Source organism: Conger conger, chromosome 5, assembly GCF_963514075.1.
Source record: "Conger conger chromosome 5, fConCon1.1, whole genome shotgun sequence".
NCBI classification, from domain to species: Eukaryota; Metazoa; Chordata; class Actinopteri; order Anguilliformes; family Congridae; genus Conger; species Conger conger.
In genome coordinates, this window is record NC_083764.1 from 61,127,086 (window position 1) to 61,146,722 (window position 19,637).

Consider the following 19,637-nt stretch of genomic DNA (forward strand, 5'->3'; position numbering starts at 1 on the left):
CAGGCATTGCTTTCGTCGCCCTGGGTCCTTTTTCAGCTACTTAATTTCCCATCATCCTCTGCTCCGGTCCTTTTCCTTCGTATTTGTTAAGCGTTGCAGTCGGGATGAAAATGAAACAAGCCAGAATCAATGCAATTTTTCACAGTAAAATATATGAGTGTAATGGGTAATTCTGTTCGCTACACACCGTGATGAGCAGTAAGTTTATGTATACACAGGTGTGTGTACTTAAATTCCAAGGATGGCAAAGATGATTAAAAGATTCTTCTGAAACCGACCGGTTTCTCGCTTGTTCCAAGCAAGGAATCCCATGCACCAGCGAAGTATGTTGCTTCTGTTTCTATTGACTTTGCAATTTTGTGTGGTTTTAGAATGAATGTTTTCATTGCTAAATCGTAAACCATTAAATGCACATCGCACCACGTCTATGTGTGCGCTTGTCAGCCAGCTGGCTCGTGTGTTAAATGAGTGCAAGTGTATCTAATGTAAGCATCTATGTGTACCGTGTATTCAAACGTGTATTCTACAAGTAATTTCAGGCTGTTGGATGACCTAACACCTACGTTCTCCATCACTCTCGTCCCAGGTGCTGCCGTTTCGTGACGCTGAGCCTCGTGGCTACATCTAGGGTCACAGAAAGACTGCACGGTGAGTGACACCTTCTGTGGTGAAGCAGTCAAACTTGTTTTTTTTTTGTCCAAGTTATGTGATTTTTCTCCTATGTAACTCCACGGTTCCAGCAACTATTTCACACAGTCGCAGCGAACTAGCTGTGCGAAAACGGGGTTAGTTTTCTATGTATGGTAGTGCCCGCTCAATTATTTGGCGAATGTTCCACTGTAGGGCTTGTTTGGTGGCTGTTTTTGAAGTACTTAATTTTGACTGGTGGAGCCGTATGGAATAAATGATATCGTTTTTGTCTTTTTGATCATATCTGTCTGTTCAGACTTTCACAGGCCTGCAGTACAAATGTTTTGACGTAGTCCAGGGCTGTGCTGGATGTTGTAGTCCTGGGGCACTGACTGTAGTCTCTCTCCACAGGCAATGGAGTAAGGCCGTCTTCACAGGGGACAAGCATGAGCTGAGGAACCAGCGTGAGGACACTGCCCTGCTGAAGGTGGAGGGGGGGGGTCTAAGTCCAAGGAGACTTCCGTCTACGAGGCCAAAAAGTGAGCGTCGTGATCCTGTCTAACAATTTCTCTGGAAACCTTCCCTCCTGTCTTCAATCTCATCCTCATTCTCGCATTGTGTGTAAAAAAAAAAAAAAAAAAAAATTCTGCTGGTCCGCTTTCCGTTACTAGTTCGCAAGTTCAGTTTAACGCCACGTGGTGCGAAATTACACGCGCGATTGGAACGTTCTTAACTGAACATTATGCCGATGGTTTAACCATCGCCACTGGTGGCTGAAAGCAATGGAGTTATAGACCACAGACTGACTTTCGAAGAACAAAACGTCTTCAAACGGTCAATTGGTGTTCGTCTCGCTGTTCTTGTGCTCGTTTCCCATAATGCTTTGCCTTTGTGTTGCCTGTTCATTCCCTGTGTTGTGAATATGGTGTCAACTAAGGCATACAGTAAATCTTGTGGCGGCCTTTCTTTGTGGATGCCCAGAGTGGCATCTTAAGGGCTGCCACATGGACACGATGTACTACCGAGGGCTCAAAGCTGTGTTAGTGCTTGAATCCCTTGTGGCTTTAATATCCTTCCTCTGTTTTCTCACACTGTGCTTAAATGGCAATTTCGGCTTTAAGCCTTCAAAAACGTAGTCCAGTGGTCGAATCCAAAAATTTGTTTTCATAACTCTTGTTCCTTAGGCTTTTGTGCTGCTACTAGAACTGTTTCATATGCTTATTTATTCGGGATGTAATGTTGGGCTGTTTTGAATCAACCCACACAAATTGGGATATTTCTCAGAATGCAGCAAAGTGTTGAATAACTGTGGTTCTGTGGTGCCTGTGAGCATTGAATTGTGGGATACCAGGTAGCTCAACACAACTTGCTTTTTTCCAGGACTCCTTGGGGCAAAGCTCATCTTGGGGCCCCACGTTCCCACGGCAACGGTTCCTGCCACGTATCAGCCGCAAAATGGCAGCCCGGGTACCGTCTCCGAGTGGTGAGTTCCCGTGTGCCTGCACTTGGTCTCCAAATCTGGAGTCCTCGCTTAAGGGTGTACGGACGCCGATTTGCACCTGCGCGTATACGGGGGACGCGGTGGAGGTCTAAATCGTCAGCTGAAATGGCTCCACCAGGAAGAGCCGCTGAGTGATTTCCCATCATGCTTTGCCTTCAAGTGTTGCCCGTTCATTCCGCCTGTAATGAATGTGGTGTCAGCGAAGGCATACAGTGACTCTTGTGGTGGCCGTAAGGAGGCAGTGACGGTGGCCTTTATTCTGGCCCACGACAAGCACAATAACGCGGCTCAGTGGACATGTTTACAGGGGCTCGCCCAAAATAAGGAACACTCGGAGCAAAAGAGCAAAGCGCAGCATTAAATTAAATGGAACTGATGTTTCAACATCTACCACATCTTCCTCTGATTTGAGTGTGCCAATACAATGTGATTTGTTGCAACAAAAACCTGGCTAGGGAGAAGTGGGGGGTGGAGTGGTTTACACATCAATGGCGGTGTTCAGACATTATTCTTATGGATATAGGAGATTACCGTGTGGTGAATGGCATTCTGTGTCTTGGGTGGGTTTTGTGTGGACACTAATGGCTCGTTTCGTCTCCATTCCAGGTGCTGAACCCATTGCGGGGGTGATGTTTGCCGTACAAACAATAAATACTCTGATCCAAAGTTCTTTGTGTGGTGTGCTTATTGGTGGGGTGAGGTTTTTACAGTCTAGAGTTTAAAGTGAACTAGGAACTGTTGATCAGTGACGTGCTACACACTCCTTTGGAAAGAGTTCCCTGGCTGTCTGCTAGGTGGCGCTCTGGTTGGCACTGTTGCGGCACAAGGAGCGGGATTCCAGGTCGCCGGGATGGCCCTCTACAGAACGGTAATTACCAGAGTAGAATGCATAGCCACGTAAAATCCGGTAATTAATTTGCCTCCTCCAAGGGAGTCTGGTTATAACTTCAACAACCATATATTTTGCTATGCTGAAACCTACACTTAAAGGAAAAATATTTTTCCTTTAACTTATTTTGGCCGAAACTAGTCTTCTCAAATATTATACTTTGCTTTTTTGTTTGCTCCGGTAACACTGCGTGTGACAAGGAAATTTAATCTGACTTGCTTCAGTAAAAATATCTAGATGTAGAAGTGATACTCTTTCGGAAATAATGCATTTTTTTTTTTAATAAGGGAGTGGCGCACAATCGAACCGACCCGAAAATGGCTTTCTTGGAAATTGTTTTTTTTTTTTTGGTCCTCCTTTGGGTGTTGCTCTTGCGTGTCCCAGTCCCAAAAAGTGAGCGTCGTGATCGTGTCTAACAATTTCTCTGGAAACCTTCCCTCCTGTCTTCAATCTCGGCCTCATTCTCGCATTCTGTGTAAAGGTTGTTTTATTGGTTTTTAAATTTCTTTTACATTTTAAAATTCTTTTCCTTTTTAAAACACACTCAATAACTCAAAATAATAATTTTAACAAAAGCAAGCACTCGACAAAACTAGACAACAATTGTAAATTAAATGAAACATAACTTTAAACAAAAGTGTGCAAGCAGATGATTAAACAAATGAAAAACAAGTCTTTGGAAAATCATATCAAAACAAAAGGAAAACAACAGTGGATTTTTTAAAAAGGCCCAAAGCGGGCAAGAATACTTAAAAAGGGTCCATCTTGCTCGGGTTCAGCAGGTGTTGAGTACCTCTTGCCCCTCTTGGGGGGGTGGACTATATAACCAGTTCTTTCCAGTGGTCCACCCCCCATTTCTCTCTCGCCAGGGTCTCGTTGATATGAATGTCCAACATCACGCCGTCTTGGAGGAGGTTTTGAATCCTCCTCCGGAGAGTGATCAGGTCTATAGTTGTTTTTTGGTAGACCTTGATGTTCCTCGTCTCCCACAGGACCTGCTTCATAATGTTAATGATCCTCCACTGACGCTGGAGCATGGTGGTCTTGCATCCCCCCGGCGGACCGTAGAGGACGCCCTCAGCCATCAGGGAGGATCTTGGCAGGAACCTGCTTAGGGAGACAGAGGAACAGACAAGGCCCCAGACCCGCCTGGCCACGGAGCTCCCCCAGAAAAGATGGTGAATGTGTTCATAGTCAGTGCATCCGTGGGGGCAGCGTTCAGTCAGGGCTAAGTGCCGGCGATACATAAAAGTTTGTGTGGGGAGACACCTATGGGCTGTCATCCAGGCAATGTCTTTTTGTTTGTTGGTAAGACACTTGTGTGTCACATTTGCCCAGATGACTTGCGAGTCCAGGTCTGGCCCCCCCCTCGGGAGCGTTACAATTTGGCCAGATCTTAAATGAGCCATGATCATTTTGTAGCTCCACGAGGTTAGGCCAGCCCTGGGCAGACCCGTCCTGTAGGCAAAGTCCTTCAGGGCTCGATAGACATAGGGGGGGTCCCAGCTGTAGGGTATGGTGAGGTCCAGCACACCCAAGCCCATTGCTCTGAGGAAGGGGGTGGCATAGTACCTGGCAAAGGTACCAGAGGCCTTACCCACCTTCCCTACGTTCTGGACAAGGGTGGCCAGACCCTGCACCATAATGATGGTTACGATGTCTGGGACCCCCCGCCCCCCATTCCGCTCCTCCTTGAGGAGGGTGACACGTTTCAGTTTTTCCATAGTGCTCCCCCAGACAAAGCGGAAAGCCATCCGGGTGATTAACTTCCCGGTGGCTTTGTCTGGGGGAAACACCCTCCCCACATAGAGCAGAATGGGTAGGACAATTGCCTTCAGGACAAGGATCTTACCCACCATGGTCAAGGGCCGTGCACTCCAGCTCCTGATTTTGTTTTGGATGTGGCGGAGGGCTCCCTCCCAGCTGGTTCTCCCTCCTCCGTCAGCCTGGAAGGTCACCCCCAGGAGCTTGATGGTATTCCTACGCACAGGGAAGGAAACGGTCAGCTCCTCACTCCAATGTGGAGACAGAAACATTTCACTCTTGTCCCTGTTGACCAGGGCGCCAGTGGCCACACAGAAGTCGTCCAACACCTTGATGGCACAAGCGATAGAACGACTATCTGTGGCGACGATGGCAATGTCGTCCATGTACGCCATCACCTTTAGCCGTTCCCCCCCGGCTCCAGGTAGTGGGCAGCCCACCACCCCTGGATTGGCCCTGAGGGCCTGGAGGAACGGTTCCAGGTAGATGACGTACAGGAGAGATGCTAGAGGGCACCCCTGCCTGACGCCAGACCTGACATCGGGCGGGGCAGAGGGCTGCCGATTGACAACCACTCTGCCCGTTATATCTGTCAGACAGATTTTTGTCCAGCGCAGGAGGGGGCCAGGAATGTTCATTTTCTCTAGCACTCTCTCCAAGCACACATGACTCACCCGGTCAAATGCCTTCTCTTGATCGAGGCTGAGAAGGCACAAGGGGGACCTCCGCTCCCCGGAGTGGATGATTAGATCCCTCACGAGGAGCAGGTTGTCATTTATGGACCTCCCCTGCACACTGCAGGTCTGGTCCGGTCCGATCACCGATGTTATCAGGCCTTGGAACCTCCCCATCAGCGCCTTCGCCATGATCTTATAATCGACTGAGAGGAGGTTGATCGGCCGCCAGTTGCGGAGGTCCTTCAGGTCCCCCTTCTTTGGGACAAGAGCCTAACCGCCCCTCCCCGTACGCAGCCCTGAACACTTCCGCCACGTCCCCCTTCAGGAGATCCCAGTGAGCCTGGTAGAACTCTGCTGGGATTCTGTCAGGGCCCGGAGCTTTTTGCGTGTTCAAGGAGTGCACCGCCCTGGTGAGCTCCTCAATGCTCAACTGCTTCCATCTGCTCATCTCCCAGGCGTCTGTCCAGGCAGCCCAGGAAGGTGTCCATGAGAGCCCCGTCTGAGGGCCTCTCGCTGTAAAGGCCCTCGTAGAACTCCCTGGCCACCTCCCGGACCTCCGCCTCTTCACACAGCACCACACCTCTGCTGTTATAGAGAGACAAGATGTTATTCGTCTTGGTCCGTGCCCTGCGGAAGAAGAACTGTGTGCATTTCTCATCCTCCTCGAGGCCCTGGAGTTTGGAGCGGAAGGTCTGTTTCTTCCGCTCTTCCCGGTAGAGGGTGGTGAGGCTCTGCCGAGCTTGCGCGATCTCGCTGCTAACATCCAGGCCTCGGGACTGGAGGAGGCTTAGTCTTTGGAGGGCAGCATTGTTGCGTTCAAAAACTGCCCTCCTTTCCCTCGCCTTCCTCCGCCCGACTGCCCGGAAGTGACTAGTTCGCAAGTTCAGTTTAACGCCACGTGGTGCGGAATCACACGCGCGATTAGGACGTTCTTAACTGAACATTATGCCGATGGTTGAACCATCGCTGAAAGCAATGGAGTTCTAGACCATTGACTTTGACTTTCGCATAACAAAACGTCTTCAAACGGTCATTTGGTGTACGGCTCGCTTTTCCCATCATGCTTTGCCTTTGTGTTGCCTGTTCATTCCCCGTGTTGTGAATATGGTGTCAACTAAGGCATACAGTAAATCTTGTGGCGGCCTTTCATCGAGATGCCCAGGGTGGCACCTTAAGGGCTGCCACATGGACACGATGTACTGCCGAGGGCTCACAGCTGTGTCAGTGCTTGAAATAAGGAACACTTGGAGCAAAAGAGCAAAGCGCAGCATTAAATTAAATGGAACTGATGTTTCGACATCTACCACATCTTCCTCTGATTTGAGTGTGCCCATACAATGTGATTTGTTGCAACAAAAACCTGGCTAGGGAGAAGTGGGGGGTGGAGTGGTTTACACATCAATGGCGATGTTCAGACATTATTCTTAGAAAGTCTTTAATAGCATTCCTGCATGGATATAGGAGTATACCGTGTGGTGAATGGCATTCTGTGTCTTGGGTGGGTTTTGTGTGGACACTAATGGCTCGTTTCGTCTCCATTCCAGGTGCTGAACCCATTGCGGGGGTGATGTTTGCCGTACAAACAATAAATACTCTGATCCAAAGTTCTTTGTGTGGTGTGCTTATTGGTGGGGAGAGGTTTTTACAGTCTAGAGTTTAAAGTGAACTAGGAACTGTTGATCAGTGATGTGCTACGCACTCTTTTGGAAAGAGTTCCCTGACTGTCCACTAGGTGGCGCTCTGGTTGGCACTGTTGCGGCACAAGGAGCGGGATTCCAGGTCGCCGGTAATTACCAGAGTAGAATGCATAGCCACGTAAAATCCGGTAATTAATTTGCCTCCTCCAAGGGAGTCTGGTTATAACTTCAACAACCATATATTCTGCTATGCTGAAACCTACACTTAAAGGAAAAATATTTTTCCTTTAACTTATTTTGGCCGAAACTAGTCTTCTCAAATATTATACTTTGCTTTTTTGTTTGCTCCGGTAACACTGCGTGTGACAAAGAAATTTAATCTGACTTGCTTCAGTAAAAATATCTAGATGTAGAAGTGATACTATTTCGCAAATAATGCATTTTTTTAAAATAAGGGAGTGGCGCACAATCGAACCGACCCGAAAATGGCTTTCTTGGAAATTGTATTTTTTTTTTTTTGGTCCTCCTTTGGGTGTTGCTCTTGCGTGTCCCAGTCCCCAAAAGTGAGCGTCGTGATCCTGTCTAACAATTTCTCTGGAAACCTTCCCTCCTGTCTTCAATCTCAGCCTCATTCTGGCATTCTGTGTAATTCTGTTTGGTTCTTTCTGCAGTCCTCGCAGGGGAAGGTGATGAAACGACACCAGAACCACTGAGGCTTGTTCTGCTGGGGAGGACACAAACTGGGAAGAGCGCTGCAGGAAACACAATCCTGGACATGGACGGGTTTGAATCACAGGGCGGGCTATCTTCAGTTACAGCACGGTGTCAGAGAGAAGAGGGGATGGTGTGTGGGAGAAAGGTTTTGGTGGTGGACACGCCAGGCTTCTTTGGCACTGCAGGTTCTGAAATAGAAATAAGAGAGGAAGTTGTGAAAAGTGTCTGTCTGTCTGCTCCTGGACCGCATGCATTTGTTTTGGTTCTTTCTTTAAAGGAGCGTCTCACAGCAGAGACCAAAGACACAATTAAGGAGCTCCACAAAAGATTTGGAAATCATTTTAAAGATCACACCATTATACTGTTCAGTCACTTGGATGCATTAGGCCAGAATAAGACAGTTGAAGATGTGATCAGTCAGATTAACTCTGACACAGAACTCCGTGAACTCTTCTCTCCCTTTGAGAACAGGATTCACGCATTTGATAATAATAATCGGAGTAATCGTGATCAGGTTAGAGAACTTCTCGAGAAGGTTGATAGAATGGTGCAGGACGGTGCCTGTTACACAGATGAGATGTGCAGAATTTCAAATGAGAAAATCTGGGAAATGGTGTGGAGAGTTTCCAAAATGTCCATCGAGTGGATTCATAGAAGAATAGCGCCACTGCTTGAGGGCATGTAGCCTGGCACAGAGCAGGCTAGGGAAAGGATACACGCCCGCTTCAGGGTTTATATTCAGAAAATAATTACATCCACCAGCTCATGTCATCAAGAAGTTAGTGGTAAGATGCTGCCGGGGGAATTGTTGAAAGCAATTCTCAGCATCTGTTTCTTAGGATCAAGCTAAAGGCCAATTCTAGGCATATGCAGCTGTCTTGTGAGCCTTCTGTCGGGGGGGTTGGGAGTGCCAAACAAAAAGGGAAAAAGAATCCATGTGTTGCGTTCATGATAATGGACAAAAACTTCCTGTTGGTCGCAATAGCTACCCACCATTTTGTATTTTTAAGGTCAGGCTTTTGTGACGCAATATTACAAGTTCCACTGTTAGCGCTACATTTTGCTTTGCCATTATTTATTATGATGTATATGATTTCTTGTGTTTCATTATCCTCTGAATATATGTCTTTTATTGAAATGTGTATGGTAGGTTTGGGGTTGTAATTCTCACACACACACACGCACACACGTACTCACTCACACACACACTCACACACTTTCTTCTGTTTCATTTTTGGGAGAAATGCTGCAGCAAGATGAGGCAGAGCCTTCCCAAAAGGGATAAAAGTAGGAATGGTGACCCGGAAAAAAGAATGCAGAGGAATTCTACTGTGATTTTTTTTGCCTGATTTGAGAAGCTTCGCTATTTTGACATACTATGAAGGTGGAATGACCTTCCTGTGAATGTCAGAACAGCAGAGTCTGACCACTTTCAACTTCTTCAGGCTGCAACTTTCCCTCCCAACCTCACCACCATGATTAGCCTTGTGCATGCCCTAGATTATAATGGCACTTATATGTAGTTATACATAATATTGTTGTACTCGGGGTATTCTAGCTGCCAACTGTGGTATGCTAGTTGGTAAGTTGATGGGTTCAAATTATATCCATATGGTTACGCTAGGACTCGGAAGCGTACTTTTCTCTAGAGTCCTCATCACACTTGTCCCTGTGTTCAATTTGCACTTCGTTTTACGTCGCTCTGGATAAGAGCGTCTGCTAAATGTCTGTAATGTAAAGTAAATGAGCATGCTGATGCATCTGCTTTGCCTGTCATTGTAAGAATGCTTGTTTTGATGGGTTGTTTTGTGGTTTCATCTATTTTTATTTGGGGATTTCAGACATCCCACGCTTGCAAATAACTACTATCCATTTTATTAATTTTGCTTACATTTTGAAGCTTTCAGGTACACTCAGAAAAAAAAAAAATGGTTCCAAAAAGTTTCTGTTTCTTCATCGAGGAACCCGATTGAAGTTCACAGGTTCTGTGGACAGTGTTCAGTCTGGGTGGTTTCATACCTTTCACACCTACCATGGAGGATTCCATAAAGAACTAAAAGGGTTCTTCTCTGGAAACAAGCCAAGAGCCCTTTTTTTTCTGAGCGTGTGCCAGCAGGTATTCACCAATAATTTTAGCAAATCATGTAATAACTGAGTGTCCATACAACAACGTGAGCCCCCTTTGTTTCAGATCACTTGCCTGCTGAGGCATTGAGAGACACACTTTCATCAAACCTGACATTGTGTCTTTAGATTCACCACATTAAATGACCTTTTTTTGTTCAAAGCCTGTTTTGTCTCATTCATTGTGTTTCTGTTTATCTGACATAGAAAGTCAAGCTCAGAATCTTAGTGGCTGTCATGGCATGAACAGTGCAATAAAAGCTTCATGGACAGTAAAAATAAAATGGCTTTAGAAAGACGAGTGAATGTGTTATTTCATGAGTATGCACACTACCTGACTGTGTACAATATTGGCACATAGACAAAATTCATTGTAATTCCATGTACAGTATTGACTGATCTGACTGTGGAATGTTTTGAGAATGTTATAACATTGCCACTACATGGCGGTTCCATCCCACATTACACTACATTTCATTACATTATCGGCATTGGGCAGACGCTCTTATCCAGAGCGACGTACAGTTGATTAGACTAAGTAGGAGACAATCCTCCGCTGGAGCAATGCAGGGTTAAGGGCCTTGCTCAAGGGCCCAACGGCTGTGCGGATCTTATTGTGGCTACACTGGGATTAGAACCACCGACCTTGCGTGTCCCAGTCCTTTACCTTAACCACTACCCTACAATCCTCATTGTGGCCCTTGGGCGAGGCCCTTAACATTGCTCTTGGGGGTTTGTCCTCTGCTTAGTCTAATCAATTAAGTCGCTTTGGATAAAAGTATCAGCTAAATGTCATGTCATTTCTTAGCTGGGACTGAATGAAGCTGTAGGGGTCCTCGCACGGGACTCCAAATTATGTAGGGTCCTTGCACGGGCCGCCAAATAACGCAGGGATTTTACTCTCTACGAAACCGGGGCGCCAGTTAAACGTTGTGTAGCAGTATAACTGCGAAAAGTAATCAGTCTCATAAAATTACTGTTATCAGAAATATCCAACCACAAATTTAGTATTTTAATTAATTAAAATAACCAATATTAATGATTGAACATACCGATAACCTGAAGGTTGGAAGTTCTTCGAAAGACTGCTTTAACTCGGCTCTCATGTCTATGCGATTCCAAAACGGACACCGGGGTTTAATAAAATATATTTATTTATTTATTAAACACAGAACAGATAAACTAACGGGAATTAGTCGGGGAAGTTAGGGTGTGTGTGTGCGTGTGTGTGGGCGCGAGCAAGCGCGCGTGTCGCTTGAACAAAGGAAAGGTGGGAGTAGCTAGCTTGAGTAAGCTAGAGTTCTGGGTGTGGTAATGAGTTAGAGTTAGCTGTGAGAAGGGACTACTTGCGTAGTTTTACTCTATATATGCGCAAAAGACGGCGAATCAATTCACGTACATATATATGTAGCTAACCAAACACATTACAATGGTTGGATGGTAAATATTGAAACACAGATTCACAAAAACAGTTAAGACTAAACTAAACACTGGCTATGCCTGAATGTTTGTTTTCTTACTGAGTCCATACGCATTGCTGGATCCAAAAGACATGCTGTCCTTGTAGAAGCGGCGATGGTGCTGTGAATGGTGTCCGGGAGAGATGCGCAGGCTGGGGTGTTCCCGTCTTAGCAGCACGTTGTCGTCTGATCCGCTGGTCCTTTTCCAGGTGTAAAAGTTTGTTGCTGTTGTTCGATGGTGAGCTTTGCAGGAGTAAACTGATGTAGCGTTCCGCGTACACCAGTTTCCACTCGCTATAGGCCACGAAGTTACCGCGAGGTAACTGGGTGTGTCCGTAGGCCTGGTAGTGCGCTGTGCAGCATTCAGCCTCTGTCCGAGTCTCGGAGCAGATGAGCTGAAGCGACTGGCCAAAAAGGGTGCGTCGAAGAGAACAAGCAGAAGAGGCAGAAAAAGCAGAAGAGCCAGAAGAGAGATCCCAAGAACGTGTCTTGCTCTTATACGGGACCGTTTATTGCTCCCGCCATTACGGGATTGGCTGAACCAAGTTAGACGTCATTCGTGGTGGACGTCGCAGAATTTTCCTGTGGGAATGTGGAAGTTGTAGTCCCTACATCCCCCCTGTGGTCTCAGGATGCGGCTGAAGCCAGTGTTCCTCGAGAGCACAAAAGTCAGTTCGCAGTCCACAGGTCAAGTACATTGGGTCGGTAACACAGTTCACAATTGACTGACAAACATCCAGGCATTTATCAACAATTAACTAAACTGGTCTAAGACACATGATACAAACAATGTGAAACACTAAGGTCGAACAGTGAATACATTGTCACAAAACAAAAGAAACCTTGGTGAAAGGGTTAGTCGTTTTGTTAGTTCAGGTGTTTTGTTAGCTATTGGATGGTGTCCAGAAGGTGGAGCACCAACAGGAATGACCCAGCCATGAAAATGTTCAGATGATGTAGGGGTCTAGGATGGAGAGGCTGTAGCCTTTTTGGAAGTCTTGTTCAGACTGACCAATTGTTCTAGTCCCTACAGTCAGGTTGCTGATGAGGGTTGTCATCTGAAATATGTGGGGGCATTTTCAAATTAGGGCAGCTTTCTGTATCCAAGCTTAACCTTATGGCTGTGTCATCAGGAAGGAAATGGAGAGGTGGTCTCATTTCTAAATGATGTGGTAAGCTCACAAGTGGTCTTGTCTTGCTTGGGGAAGAGGTGGAGTAAGGCACACTGGGGTGTGGCAATATACTTGTAAAGATTACACTGTAGTTTCTACATGCAATACTTTACGATGGTTCAGTAGGTGTAGAAAGAAGCAATGAACGTTTACGAGTTATAACAGGTGTCGGATTTAACTCTACAGTACCTACTTACGATCTGCGTTTGCTGCTGCTACATGCAAATCTAAGTGGCTGCTATAAACTACCAGTTTATTTTGCCACCCCCCTTTGGTAGGAAAGGTGTGCAAAAGAAAGTGGTCAAAGCTTCAGCTGGGAGTCTGCCTGTGAGGAGACCACGGCTATAGATCAGTCTTATTCAATGTCTTTTGATGGAGGTTGAACAAGACCAGATAGCTCTTTGGAGTGGTTACTCAAGGCATACACACTACTGAACAAAGCTTAGAGGCTTTAGTTGTCCTCAGAGGAACTGAAGAAGCTCTCTTCAGACAAGGTATCTTCCCTATCAGAGTCATGCTGGTGACTCTGAGGCTTGGGCCTACCGGGTCGGTCTTCTCTCCAATTCCGGCTGGAATCAGAGTGTGAGAAGCGACCACGGTGGCTCTTAACCGGGAACTTACTCACATGCCGTTGTTTTGAGCCATTAGATTTTAATGGGGCAACTTGGGAAGTGCCGGCGGGCTTGGTTGGAACAACGTGCTTAGCTGTTTCCAATACCTCGTTCCTGGGCACAATCCTTAAAGTGTCCCAGACCATTTGGGCTTCATTTCTTAATTCAAGGGCTGAGTGCTGGCCCCTTGAAAACAGTGAAACATGAGTTCGGACACAGGGGTGCAGGTTGTGCACAAAAAGGGATTTGAAGGCTTGATCTTCATCTAAGCCTGGTCCGTTTCTGCCCTGGAAAAAAGCATGTTTAAGACGTTGGTAAAAGTCTTTTGGTCGTTCTGTACAGCTATGTTTAACCTCCACAGATTTGATCATGGCTGTGGCCTGATCAAACCGTGGCAGGTACTCAGCTACCAACGCTTCACAAACCTTGGGATAGCTGGAACGAACCTGTGGTGGAAGTTGTTCCATAAATGTATGGATCTCTCTGGTAGAGGTTTTCCATACAAGTCGTACCTTTTCTCGATCGGTTGCCCTGGGCAGATCCGAGAGACAGTAGTCAACTTCTCTCAAGTAACTCTGAATGTTAAATTCAGAGTCCTTGGGGTCAAATGTGTGGACATACTTCGCCATGGACTCTAGCTCCTCAAAGCGAAGACCATGTGAAGTTGCACTAGTCTGCCTGTTTGGAGAAGGAGAGCCTGAAATCACATTTGAATGTGAATGCGTTTTATGCGGAGCTCGACGTCCTCGGTTTGGTTTAGGGGGCGGAGCTACAAAACAGTCATTCTCACAATGGTTGGCAGAAGATGAATTGTCACTGTCAGTGTACTGTACAGAGCTGTCACCTATCCTCTCAGTTATAAAGGGAAAGCTAGCGGGATTAGCGTTGCTTTTTGTGTGCCCAATTAATAACGCAGAATCTCCTCTACCGTGTCCACGGGAGGGTTCCCTGACCTCCTCACGAGAGGGGTGGGCATGGAAGGTGCAGTCCTGTACTTGCCTGACTGTTTCTCCCTTGCGGAGATGGACCACCATTGGGATGGAGTCCCCCCTTTCCCTCTCCAGGGAAGAGGTGGGCAAACCATTGCATGGGTGGTGAACAGCACTGGAATCTGAGGAGACTGACGAGTCTCCATCAGAGCAAGCTGTGGAACCGGGATCTGACAAACCCGAATCAATTTGTGACCCCCCTTCCCCTGCCTTGTGGTGTAAGGAGGAAGCAGGAGAAGCTGGAGTTGGGCAAGCCTGAGAAAGCAGGCTTACAGAAGAGAGTGGATGCAGTAGCTTGTGGCATCCACTCTTCAACTGAAATAATTCCTCTCTGTAGGAACAAAGATCTGATTCGGCTGAATGCAGATCACGCAAGTATTGTACTGCTTTCTTGCCAACAGTTTGAAGCTCAAGTAAAACACTGGTGTGTTGTCCTTTGAGGTATGCCATCTCTGATTCTAGACCAGACAACTTAGAATTGGGTCTTTTGACTGGGTGGGGGAGTGACCTTTCTCGTTGATTAAGGAGAACATTTCTTTCCTACAATCAGTGAGGTTCATCTGATTCAGGAAAGCTACGTAGCCAGGTGCTAAACCTTGGGCTAAAAAGGAAAGGTACTCATCAATAGATATGGGTTCCATATCTCACGACAAATAAAGCTAAAAGCTGAATCAGTAACTTAAGAGGGTACTCTTGAAGTTAACTATTTCACAAGGGCCTTGAGCTCCTAAAAGTTGGCAATGAATTGTTCACCAAAATCACAATCCAACATACAAGTTGTGATGAATATTCTCTAACTATAGTACAAGGTAGCTATAGCATCACACAGGGACTCGAGTTGCACTAGCGGTACTGCAATGCAACAACAGCAAAATAAACAAACATATGGCGGATATTCAGACGGTAAAATAGGAACTGTGATGCTGATCACATTAATCCTAAATACCAGAATGTGATTGGTTCAAATTACAATTAAATTTGGATTTAAATGTAAAATTCAATTAATTATTAAAATTACTTTGACAAAGTAATTATAATTAATAATACAGTGCGGCTAATATTACTATTATTGATAATACGTATTATACCGGAAGGTAAATGCCAATCAACAAACTACCGTGTAAGATTACGAATGTAATGCCACAATGTTACACGAGGGGGCAGTATATTGAGAAAGCGGCTCATGCAGGCTTTCAAAAATGGTACAAGGGTGACATCTAGCGGTATTTTCAAAAAATTGCACTGGTGGCAATTTAGCTGAGAAAGAATGCCGAGAATTCGTTCTGGAGTCACGTGACATGAGCCAACGCTCGTCTTTCTCATGCAGACTCCAAATATAGTGGGGAATTCGTTATGAAGTCACAAGACATGAAATTTGAGCCAAAGCTAGTCTTCCTCACGCGGGGCGCCAAAATATGTAGGGGTCCTCGCACGGGACTCCAAATTATGTAGGGTCCTTGCACGGGCCGCCAAATAACGCAGGGATTTTACTCTCTACGAAACCGGGGCGCCAGTTAAACGTTGTGTAGCAGTATAACTGCGAAAAGTAATCAGTCTCATAAAATTACTGTTATCAGAAATATCCAACCACAAATTTAGTATTTTAATTAATTAAAATAACCAATATTAATGATTGAACATACCGATAACCTGAAGGTTGGAAGTTCTTCGAAAGACTGCTTTAACTCGGCTCTCATGTCTATGCGATTCCAAAACGGACACCGGGGTTTAATAAAATATATTTATTTATTTATTAAACACAGAACAGATAAACTAACGGGAATTAGTCGGGGAAGTTAGGGTGTGTGTGTGCGTGTGTGTGGGCGCGAGCAAGCGCGCGTGTCGCTTGAACAAAGGAAAGGTGGGAGTAGCTAGCTTGAGTAAGCTAGAGTTCTGGGTGTGGTAATGAGTTAGAGTTAGCTGTGAGAAGGGACTACTTGCGTAGTTTTACTCTATATATGCGCAAAAGACGGCGAGTCAATTCACGTACATATATATGTAGCTAACCAAACACATTACAATGGTTGGATGGTAAATATTGAAACACAGATTCACAAAAACAGTTAAGGCTAAACTAAACACTGGATATGCCTGAATGTTTGTTTTCTTACTGAGTCCATACGCATTGCTGGATCCAAAAGACATGCTGTCCTTGTAGAAGCGGCGATGGTGCTGTGAATGGTGTCCGGGAGAGATGCGCAGGCTGGGGTGTTCCCGTCTTAGCAGCGCGTTGTCGTCTGATCCGCTGGTCCTTTTCCAGGTGTAAAAGTTCGTTGCTGTTGTTCGATGGTGAGCTTTGCAGGAGTAAACTGATGTAGCGTTCCGCGTACACCAGTTTCCACTCGCTATAGGCCACGAAGTTACCGCGAGGTAACTGGGTGTGTCCGTAGGCCTGGTAGTGCGCTGTGCAGCATTCAGCCTCTGTCCGAGTCTCGGAGCAGATGAGCTGAAGCGACTGGCCAAAAAGGGTGCGTCGAAGAGAACAAGCAGAAGAGGCAGAAAAAGCAGAAGAGCCAGAAGAGAGATCCCAAGAACGTGTCTTGCTCTTATACGGGACCGTTTATTGCTCCCGCCATTACGGGATTGGCTGAACCAAGAACAAACATTCAAACAAGACAATCCATTTAATAATCATTTACAGTCACCAAAGGACATTCAACTCAGTCAGGTGTTACATATTCCATGCTTCTGAGTGACTATAGGTGGCATTAGTGGTTTACACATCAATGGTGGTGTACAGACATTATTCTTAGAAAGACTTTAATAGCATTCCTTCATGGATGTAGGAGTATACAGTGTGGTGAATGGCATTCTGTGTCTTGGGTGGGTTTTATGTGGACACTAATGACTTATTTCGTCTCCATTCCAGGTGCTGAACCCATTGCCGGGGTGTTTGCCGTTATGTACAAACAATAAATACTCTGATCCAAAGTTCTTTGCGTGGTGTGCTTATTGGTGGGGTGGGGTTTTTACAGTCTAGAGTTTAAACTGAACTAGGAACTGTTGATCAGTGATGTGCTACACACTCTTTTGGAAAGAGTACTCTGATTGTCCGCTAGGTGGCGGTGGTGGTGGTCGGCACTGTTCGGCACAAGGAGCGGGATTCCAGGTTCCCCCCCAAATATTTTTAGTGTAATTTATATTGGCCGAAACTAGTAATCTCAAGTCTTATGATTTGCTTTTTTTGTTTGCTCAGATAACACTGCGTGTGCCTGAAAGGAATTTAATCTGACTTGCTTCGATGAAAATATCTAGATGTAGAAGTGAAACTGGATAATGCAAATAATGCATTTTTTTCATTTTTTAAATAAGAGTGACGCACAATCGAACCAACCCTCTTAATCTGTGATAACGGATTTTATCGCGCCAGAAGAAAATTGCTTTCTTGGAAATGGTTATCTTTTATATTTGGTGCTTCTCTGGGTGTTGCTCATGTCCGCATCTTAAATTCTAAAAGGGAAGAAACCTCTCTGCCAGTTCCGACAGAGCCTTTTCGTGAAACTAAGAACCCATGTTTGATGGTTCTTAAGAAATAACTTGCAAGAAAATGGGTGAGTTATATCGGCAATGTGGTCCTTTTCGATTTTAAAATTGTTTCAACGTGTAGAACAGACTGAGTACAGCCTTGCTAACACGCAAGGAACCATTAGTAAAATATATTAAATTTTTGTATTATAAAATTTTAAAAAATGGTAAAAGTGCATTGCAGAGTTAAGTAGCTACATTGCAATAAACTGTTTGATTTTATCGTTTATATTGAATTATTTTCTTAGAATTTCCAGGTACATTAATATATATATATATATGTGTGTGTGTGTGTGTGTGTGTGTGTGTGTGTGTGTGTGTGTGTGTCAGGTTTCATTAAGTTACCTGTTTCAATCAATAACAATTTTCTGTTACTCGATGTTATACATTTCTGATGTCATACATTTCTGCTGGGCTAGGAACCTATGTTTCGAATTCTGCCGAACGACACTGGGTACTGGCTTTTGATTGGTCCGTGAGGAGTTACCGCTAACTGAATATCCGGATTTTCTATGGAATAAGCTTAAAATGATGAAAAATCTAAATGGTAATTGAATGTGTTTGTGCTGCAAAAACAGTCCATCAAATTTGGCGGGTTGGTTCCCACCCACAAGATTGGCCAGATGATGGCAGTATACGGACAACCTACGTACTGTAACTTTGGAACGGTTTAGCCTATTGTGAAAATTAATTATATATTTGAATTAAAATATCCCACTCATATCCATATTGTGTCAAAATATAAATTCAACAATGCTCCATGCGTCATCGGGTAGGTCCCTGACTCCAGAAGCTGACTCCAGTTCCTATATATCACGATGCTCAAGTGCCCATAAAGTAGGCCATATTGGATTTTTTGAAAAACAGTTCAAATTGTTCTTCTCATAAAATAAAATAAAAACTGACCGCTGCCGAAATATGGACAAATGACGGACGGATAAATATTGATGTGGGCAGCTGTGGTCCAAAAAATAAAATAAAAAAAACGTTGGTTGACGTTCGTGAGAGCTGATTGGCCCAGATTTGGACATTACTGTATTTTTTATGACGGTATGGGCTGATTGCTGAGTATTGAATCAACCATAAATAGTTTCAGACAAAACCCTATGGTAAATCTGCAGCAAAATGCTGTCTACAGCACCAACATTGCTGATGAAACAAGTAAAATTCCTCATTTAATTCATCTTAAGGGAGAATAAAAAATAATTTGTAAAAACTCGCAACAATCAAAACCAGGTTCCAGCACCTTTTGTACTGGGACACCCTATGAAAGCACAGTTTTTTCTCTGCGCATGCTATATGGTATTGTTTCCTCGATGATGTATTATTTTTGCTGTTGTTGTTTTTTGTATAAACCTTGGCCTCTTTTTTGTAGAGAGACCAGAACCTGACTGCCCCTCGGAGGTGAACATTGTCTTACTGGGCAGGGCGGGTGCTGGGAAAAGTGCTTCCGGAAACACCATCCTGGGGGGAAATGTGTTCGAGTCTGAACTCGCTTTCAAGTGCAAAACGACACAATGTAAGGAGGCAACAGCTCCTATTTCAGGAAGACCTGTGACAGTGCTGGATACGCCCGGACTGTTTGACACAACGTACGGCATTGAGAGAAATGAAGACGTGAGAGGAAAAGTGCAAGAGTTTTTGGCCAGAGGCCGATGTGTTTTTCTCATGGTGGTAGAGCTGGGTCAATTCACAGAGGAAGCGGAGAAATCCATTGAGAAAATCTGTGAGTTCTTTCCTCATGAACCCTTGAGAAAATTCATGATCCTTTTCACCTACGGGGATAAGTTAAAAGGCAAACCTCTTGAGGACATCCTGAAAGAAGCAGATGATAAGGTGAACAAGCTACTGAACAAATTTGACAACAGGTATCATGTCTTCAACAACATATCTGCCCCGAATGACACACAAGTTGTGGAGCTCTTGGAGAAAATAGATGGCATG

The 19,637-nt window shown here is 45.1% G+C and overlaps 1 long non-coding RNA gene and 3 other non-coding genes across 5 annotated transcripts; all 4 read left to right on the forward strand.

The window, feature by feature from the left end:
• Nucleotides 1–84: 84 nt before the first annotated feature.
• LOC133129492 (uncharacterized) lies at nucleotides 85–17,099 on the forward strand. 2 transcript variants are annotated; one of them, XR_009708816.1, is made up of 5 exons: nucleotides 85–323; nucleotides 587–648; nucleotides 1,042–1,169; nucleotides 2,011–2,113; nucleotides 17,038–17,099. It is a non-coding gene; the product is annotated as an uncharacterized LOC133129492 (long non-coding RNA). The 2 variants fall into 2 exon arrangements; XR_009708815.1 differs by lacking the exon at nucleotides 17,038–17,099 and adding an exon at nucleotides 2,738–2,797.
• On the forward strand, nucleotides 1,515–1,644 carry LOC133129879 (small nucleolar RNA SNORA13). Its single transcript, XR_009708880.1, has one exon. It is a non-coding gene; the product is annotated as a small nucleolar RNA SNORA13 (small nucleolar RNA).
• On the forward strand, nucleotides 2,282–2,412 carry LOC133129881 (small nucleolar RNA SNORA13). Its single transcript, XR_009708882.1, has one exon. It is a non-coding gene; the product is annotated as a small nucleolar RNA SNORA13 (small nucleolar RNA).
• LOC133129880 (small nucleolar RNA SNORA13) lies at nucleotides 6,528–6,656 on the forward strand. Its single transcript, XR_009708881.1, has one exon. It is a non-coding gene; the product is annotated as a small nucleolar RNA SNORA13 (small nucleolar RNA).
• Nucleotides 17,100–19,637: the final 2,538 nt, after the last annotated feature.